General features: G+C 32.6%; 1 long non-coding RNA gene across 1 annotated transcript; it reads left to right on the top strand.

Moving 5' to 3' along the window:
• Positions 1-6,743: 6,743 nt before the first annotated feature.
• Positions 6,744-8,044, top strand: LOC134274314 (uncharacterized). Its single transcript, XR_009993586.1, has 3 exons — positions 6,744-7,151; positions 7,400-7,482; positions 7,750-8,044. It is a non-coding gene; the product is annotated as an uncharacterized LOC134274314 (long non-coding RNA).
• Positions 8,045-8,121: the final 77 nt, after the last annotated feature.

Consider the following 8,121-nt stretch of genomic DNA (forward strand, 5'->3'; position numbering starts at 1 on the left):
CTTCAGTTTTTGTGGTCTCTGAGCCTTTATCCGGAAACGAAAGCCTATAAATTTTCGTTTAAAGGGAAATAACTCAAAACCGGAAGTGACTTTTTTGAAATTTTAGTCAGCATTCTGGTAGAGTTTATAAACGTCTACAACCTCTGAAAATTTGAGCGAAATCTGTTGAGAAATAAGTGAGATATGAGGCCTCAAAGTTGCGGTCTAGGAAGTAGAAGAAAAAAAAAGAATAATAATCTTTACCATCAGAATCAGTAGAAGGTCTTCCGTTGGAAACGGAAGACCTTAAAAATTCCATTGGAAAATGCCTCCTCCTAAACACCTTTAGCCAAGAAGAGGATGGAACAATGACCATTTCTGAATCATCAAAGGTATGTGTTCATTAAACACAAATACTTTTACTTATTTCTCAACAATTTAGATTAATCAATTTGATAAGTATGCACATTTTAAACATTTTCATATTTAAGACATAAGAATGTGATGATATTTACAAACATTACTTTCATATCTTTTGTAAATTCATATAATTGAAAATAAAAATTAGAATACAAAAGGCACACAGATTCTTGCATCTATTATGCTTCAAGAACATTTGAAATCATCAGAGCACTATCCCAATTGCAGACTTTACTATGATTTCATATATGTATGCATTAAAAAAAGTGTGTGACATTGCTTTGAAAAATATGAACTGATTTTTTTTTTACATCCTTCAGGGTTAGGATCATATTTAAAAGCTGTTTATGCTACTGAACTTTCTAAAAACAGATGCTAATTATGTTACCCAAACGAAGTTGGGGAACATATTGTTTTTACTCTGTTTCTTATTATGTTCCCCAAACGAAGTTGGGGAACATATTGTTTTTACTCTGTTTCTTATTATTATTATTATGTTCCCCAAACGAAGTTGGGGAACATATTGTTTTTACTCTGTTTCTTATTATTATTAAGTCTTCCGTTCACAACGGAAGACTTATAGTGTTTGTATTGTTTCTTTTTATTATTAAGGTCTTCCGTCTTCAGCGGAAGACCTTACTGTTATTCTTAGGTTTCTTTTCCACTATTTTTATTATTATTATTGTTTTTTTTCTTACCGATTTTGTGCACGCAAGTTCTCGAAAACGGCTTGCTCGATTTTCATGAAACTTTCAGGACTGATAGAGCATGTAAAAAAACTAGATATATCTTTTTTTGTTTTGATGACGTCACTTCCGGTTTTGAGATTTCCGCGTTTTAGTGATTTTCAGAGGGTCACTTTGTCCGGCAGTTTTCTGAAAAACCACTCAACACAGAAGCATGAAATTTTCAGTGATGCTAGAGCAACCTTTGGAGAAGTGAATTTCGTATATCACAACCACCGGAAGTACGAAGTGTTGACGCTCGCTATGGCCCGAAAATAGTCCTACCAAAAACTTCAAAATTTTTAACACCTTTTCTACGATAACTTTTTACCTAGAAATATTTTGTTAAAACATGTAGAACAAAAGAAGTGTAGAATTGCATGATCTTTCAAATGATATCCAAGAAAAAGGGCTGGCCCCTAAAATAAAGGATCCAGAGGGGCCAAAACGTTTTATCTGATATCTCAAAAAGTGTTGACAATTTGTTATGCGTCATAGAATGGAAGTTGTTCAAAATAATAAATAGCAGAGGCAGAGATCATTTAAAGTCGTTAAAATACCGTAACTTCCGGTCAGGCCGGAAGTATTTGTAAATGGCTCGTTTTTTTTCACACATAACCGTAAATGTCTATCAATCTCGATATCATCTTCTTCAGAATTAGACGGAAGACTTATTTGTTGCTTTGCAACAAGCTCGTCTAGTAAGAAATAACTTCTATCACCTTTCTGAGCATTCATCTCTTGCAATACCACTATTTATTCTGACTTTTAGCCTTGTAAGTAGAGGATCAATTAACCAAAACAAATGACCTTGACCTTTGTCGTTTGACCTTGACCTTTAAAGTTAATTCAAAATTCATATCCAAGCTATAAAATACAAAACTCGCTTATTTATTATTCAACACCCCCCCCCCCCTTTTTTTTTATAAAACCAGAGTAACCTAGATTTCACCTCTTGAACTCATACGCCATCCGGTATCCACATAAAACAGCGGAAACATGTAGAAGAGACCTCAAAGAAAGTGTATTTAAAGTTTTACAGTGATCCTGCACATTATATAGAAGTTATAAATTTTCTCGGCAATAGAAAAAAAAAAAAAAAAAAGAACTGGAACGACGCATCAGCAACGTAGAGTTTTTTTTTTAAACTCATGCCAAATTTCTGATTGACTTGTAATAATCAGGAACATGTAGAAGAGACCTCTAAGAAAGTGTATTTAAAGTTTTACAGTGATCCTGCTCATTATATAGAAGTTATAAATTTTCTCGGCAATTGAAAAAAAAAATTCAAACCTGGAACGACGCATCAGCAACGTAGAATATTTTTAGAAAACTCATTCTAAATTTCTGATTGACTTGTAATATTCAGGAACATGTAGAACAGATCACAGCAATATCTTCTGTGTAGTTTTACGGCCAGATTTTATAGGAAACAGAAATTATGAATTTTTACGGCATGAACATCTCATTTTTCGTGATGGAAATTTCCCGTGCAAATGATAAAACATGTCATTAAAAGCTTTTGTCGCCCATTTTTTTTTATGTTCAAGTTGCACTAAATTCTACTAATATGATATGATATTTTAATACCGAACATCTTTCAATTTGCTTTCCTGTGGAGTAAATGCAATGTTTGTTTACATTTGAGCAATACACAGAAATACGCGGAAATAGCGGTTCTCGGTGTAATAAGTATAATGTACCCTTATCATGTTGTGTTTCCCATTCAGAAATAAATGTTTACCATTAAATAAATCATTTAATCTTGATACATGATTGTTCACACATAAATTCACAGTGATTTCGCGGTGATTCATGTAAATTCGAAATGTGTGTCAAGTAGCGAACCCGACTTTCGCAGATTTTATTCTCCTGTAAACAAACCGGCCAGCCTATCCAGCTCTTCTTGTAGACATGAATTAAACAACATTTCCTGATATATTTAAAACAGAAAGCAAGTGAAGAATATTTTTTATTAAACAACTTCTCATTATACACCAATCAGGTAAAGCAGCAATCTTTTCTGTCCGCGCAATCTTGTGCCACAGCTAGCATTATTAAGGTCTTCCGTCTTCAGCGGAAGACCTTACTGTTATTCTTAGGTTTCTTTTCCACTATTTTTAAGGTCTTCCGTCTTCAGCGGAAGACCTTACTGTTATTCTTAGGTTTCTTTTCCACTATTTTTATTATTATTGTTTTTTTTTCTTACCGATTTTGTGCACGCAATTTCTCGAAAACGGCTCGATCGATTTTCATGAAACTTTCAGGACTGGTGAAACATCAATCAAACCTGATATATATTTTTTTGTTTTGATGACGTCACTTCCGGTTTCGAGATTTTCGCGATTTACTGATTTTCAAAGGGTCAGTTTGTCCGCGAGTTTTCTCAAAAACGGCTTAGGATAGAAACGTAAGTTTTTCATCGATAATAGAGCAACATGTGCTGATGTGACACACACCTTTCTTTTTCTCCGGAAGTGCGGCATGTCAGCGCTCGCTATGACTCGAAAAAAGACCTATCGGGAATTTAGAAATTTTTCATACATTTTTGGCAATATCTTTTTACTTGTTAATATTTTGTAAAGACACATAGAACAAAAGTTGTGAATAATGTCACGATCTTTCGAATTATATCTGCAATAAGGGGCTGGCCCCTATATTTAAGGGCTAAAAGGGGCTGAAAGTTTTTCATTAATATCTCAAAAAGTATTGAGAATTTGTAATACGTCAAAAAAGCAAAGTTGTTCCAAATGTCAAGCTTTATGTAATGATGTCGTCGAAATTCGTCAGGCGACGTCACTTCCGGTCAAACCGGAAGTAGTCGGAAATTGCATATTTTTGCTGTTCTTGATAAGTTTTTGGGTAATACATGTCACTGGAATGATAAAATTAAATTTTCCGTCCATCGTCATCACTTCCGGTCAAACCGGAAGTAGCAAAAAATGGCCAATTCATTCAGGTTTTTACGAAAAATTGAATATAAAGTCACTGGAGACGGCTAAGCTCAATGTTTTCTTTTGTTGACGTCACTTCCGGTCAAAACAGGACGGAAGACTTACTCGTTGCTTTGCAACGAGCTTTGCTCTAGTTATTATTATTATTATTATTCCTCCCAAATTTTGTGAGCGCGATTACTCAGAGATGGCTGGATAGATTTTCACAATTTTTCTCATGTAAGTAAGTTGATATATGAAGTTTATATAAAATTCCGTTTTTTGAAAAATTCACTTCCGGTCCGAAGTTATGACCGATTTTCGAATTTTAAAATGGACTTTTGTCCAGCAGTTTTCTCGGAAACGGTTTGAGGTAAAGATATGAAATTTACAGGAGTATTAGATCATGATATTTTATTTGTTTTGAAGTTGTTTTCGTGTGTTTCCAGTACTTCCTGTCCGAACCGGAAGTAAATTTGTTTTTGGTCAATTTTTGATTTTTTTGTTTTTAGATATTTTTTCAAGATATTCTTATGTAAAACAGACATTTTTCTACAAATGCTAAATATATAATTTGTTTTTAAATCAGATTCCGCATTTTGTATATTTTTGGTACCGAAATTTTCTCTATTTACGTAGTATGTATAAGATGGGCAAAGAAAGATAACTCTGACCTGTGACTGAGAATAGAACTTTCGAGATAAAGGCGGAAATACTTATTGATGACGTTAGAGACATATATACGCTCTCCAGATCAACATATTTACACATTCAATATTATCTCTTTTGCATGTTACTTAATTCACTATATGCATATTAGTTTAAATTTGGCTGTGTAGTGTTAGTCTGTATATTGAAAGTTTTTGATTTACAAATTTATATCTAAAAAAAATATCCGTTCTGTGTCAACATTGCACTTTGAAGAAAATAATATTGTACGCAGTATACATTACAGCGATGTATATACAAATTATTCTACAAAAATACTAAACATATTATTTATTCAATCGAATTCTGCATTTTGGAGATTTAAAGTTCCGTCAATAAATTCATTTTCTCTATTTACGTAGTGACAATGAGCAAAGATAGATAACTCTGACTTGTAAGTGGGAATAGAACTTTCGAGATAAAGGCGGAGGTAGTATCCATGACGTCGAAGACGTCTACATCCACACTTTCACATAAAAAAAATAATTAGACTTTGAGTTTCCATATCCACTTCTGCATGAAAGATTACGTTGGTTACTGCTTTCAGTATATGCATAGTTTAAAGTTGTCAGCGTAGTGTAAATCTGTAATGTCTGTTATGATTATATTTTAAAAAAATATTCTTAATTCATTCTCTAATTTGAATGCGAAATTATCCCGGAATCCGAGTTTTATTTTCGATTCTAAAATATTATATGTACTCAAAAGGGAACTGAGAGATAGAAGAGTAGGTGTAAAGCCTTTAGAGATAAATTGATACGTATCTGCAACTTAAAAGAAATATCAATCTATAGATTGGATTTGGTTTTAACACGTATATTTCATTGATTAAAAGTCTTATAGTGTTATAATTTTTTATACATGATCTATACTTTTATATACCCGAGAAGCTATTAAATATGAGAAAAAACGATTCTTGGATTTTTGTGAAATACTAGTACTCAAAGGGTTAACATTATGTGAAAGTTACGCGTTTCTGTGTGAAATAATGCTACGCTAAAAACATGATACAAAAACATCTGCAAAGGTCTGTTGATCTGTTAGATAAAGTATACGAATGAACACAATTTTATGCAATGCTATATAATTATATGTATGTACATGCAACCTTAAGTATTTTCCTTTTAATTCATAAAGCATAAAATTACCGAGTACGTAATTCTTCTGAAACCCCCCCCCTCCCTCTTGATTTTATTCGGAGACATTATTGCAGCTATAGGCCTTTGAATTATAAATTCGTTATACAATTAAATCTGGAACATTTGGTTATAATTACCATTAACATGTATACAGAATTCATATTCTATAATAATAGGTTTTTCATTACGCAAGATACTGAGATTTACATGTCTGAGAGAGAGAGAGAGAGAGAGAGAGAGAGATATTCCCTTTCAATCCTGATTATCCTATCCATTTACATAGACAAGAAATCAGTTCTATATCAGTTGTACCCATTCTTTAATGCGTGGACCGTGAGGCGGATCCAAATTTTAATCTTGTACACATACTTTTAAACACGAACTAAACATTGAATCTATGGCACAAGTATTTTAAAAAAGATGAAGAACTTACATTTAGCTAGTCATCGAATCTTTTTAAAACCCAGAACTAGTCGTTGAATGAAGTTTTTAATTCAAGTTGTTGCTTGGACCGTGAGGCTGTAATTTCGGTAAACTTCGGATTGATCTCGGTAGTTTACGGAATAAAATGCTTTTTCAGTTCTAGTCAATATCAAAACCAACAATTCGAATATTTTTATTTCAGTTGATAGACAATTAAAGAAAACAACAAGATGATAACAAATTTGTTGTTTAAATACGTTTAAATGTACATCTTTTAAAATAAAACGATGTCTCCGAGACTATAAAATTCAATAGACAATTAAAGAAAACAACAAGATGATAACAAATTTGTTGTTTAAATGTTTAAATGTACATCTTTTAAAATAAAACGGACTATAAAATTCGCCCACGAAAAGTCCGACACTCAAGGAACGGTTCAAGAAAAGACATAATTTGACGCGCGCTGAGGTGCTTTAGAAGATCGTACTTGTGAAATAAACTTATTTGTGATTCCGTGCATATTTGTGAGGAATGTTGTTATGGTATAACCCTAATTTTAACCAGTAATAGACTAAGAGTTCGTAAGATGACTCGGAGGGTCATCGAGTTTGATGTTCATTGCCTCAAATTGCGTTCAAATTGTTACATCGGACCATTATTCTTTTGCAAGAGAGCAATTAAATGTGAGTGAAACTCTGGTTAGGTGGTTTTTGTACATACAGTGCGGAAATTGCTTGCAGTTGGCATCGGTGTTCCCAAAAGCTGAGAAAATCCAAAGGGATGCAGAACTTCAGTGTCGATACTCAATACACAGATTGTAACAGGTAAACATTTATATTTATATATATTTTGTTTATGGAATTTATGTTATCTAATCTAGGCATTGACAACTAGTAAAAAATATAATTTAGGCATTGAAAACTAGTATAAAACATTGGAGCTTAATTCCTCATCTAAATTTTCATCTGAAACCATGAAATTTTGGATAAAGCATATAATTTATAAATAGGATTTACATGTTCATGCATCTAAATAATTACATGTAATATAATTGTATCTATCCTTTTTGTAGCTATTATCTACAGTTCATTGTGGGAGACCCTCAATGTGTTGTCAACATTAAATCTACAATTAATACATGAAAGGATTTTGAAGGTATGAACAGTTTTATTATATCATTTAGTAGATACATATATTTTAAATTTGGTGGCTCTAAAATCAAATGATTATTTGTCAATTTGCTCGAGAATCGGTGTAAGAAAAATATTTGACTACATGCAGTAGTCATTTTAACGATAGAACACTACCCCGTCATGTTGGACGGAATAATCTCTGCTGCAAACTTTTAATGAATCACATGTACATTATTAATCTGTATGAAACAATCATTTGGAGTACAAAAATATTTCTCATTTTCAACAGGTGTTCAATGCTGAAATATCAAAGTACTTCGGGTATTTGTGCGTGCTGATTGGTAAAGTTTCATGAAGAGGAGTCTGGCAGAGACGATGGCACTTTCTCATCTTAGCTGATCTATAGCTATGTCAGAAATGATGAAAATAGATTAATTTATGTTTTCTCCCAAAACCAGTGATGGCAAACCTAGAGTGACTGGAACATCTAAAGTTCTACAAAATATTGCCCCAAAGTTGTGTGAATTTTTTGTTGCCACATAAATTTATCAATTGTATCTAAACAAGTTTGTCTGTATTTTGGATCCTCTACTAAGTATAACATATACCTTATGAGATTCTGTCGGAGTCCTTATAGTATCTACATTTATATCACAAGTAC

Source organism: Saccostrea cucullata, unplaced genomic scaffold (assembly GCF_032062105.1).
Source record: "Saccostrea cucullata isolate Sc308-1 unplaced genomic scaffold, CSIRO_AGI_Scuc_v1 ctg8179, whole genome shotgun sequence".
In the NCBI taxonomy this organism is placed as follows: Eukaryota; Metazoa; Mollusca; class Bivalvia; order Ostreida; family Ostreidae; genus Saccostrea; species Saccostrea cuccullata.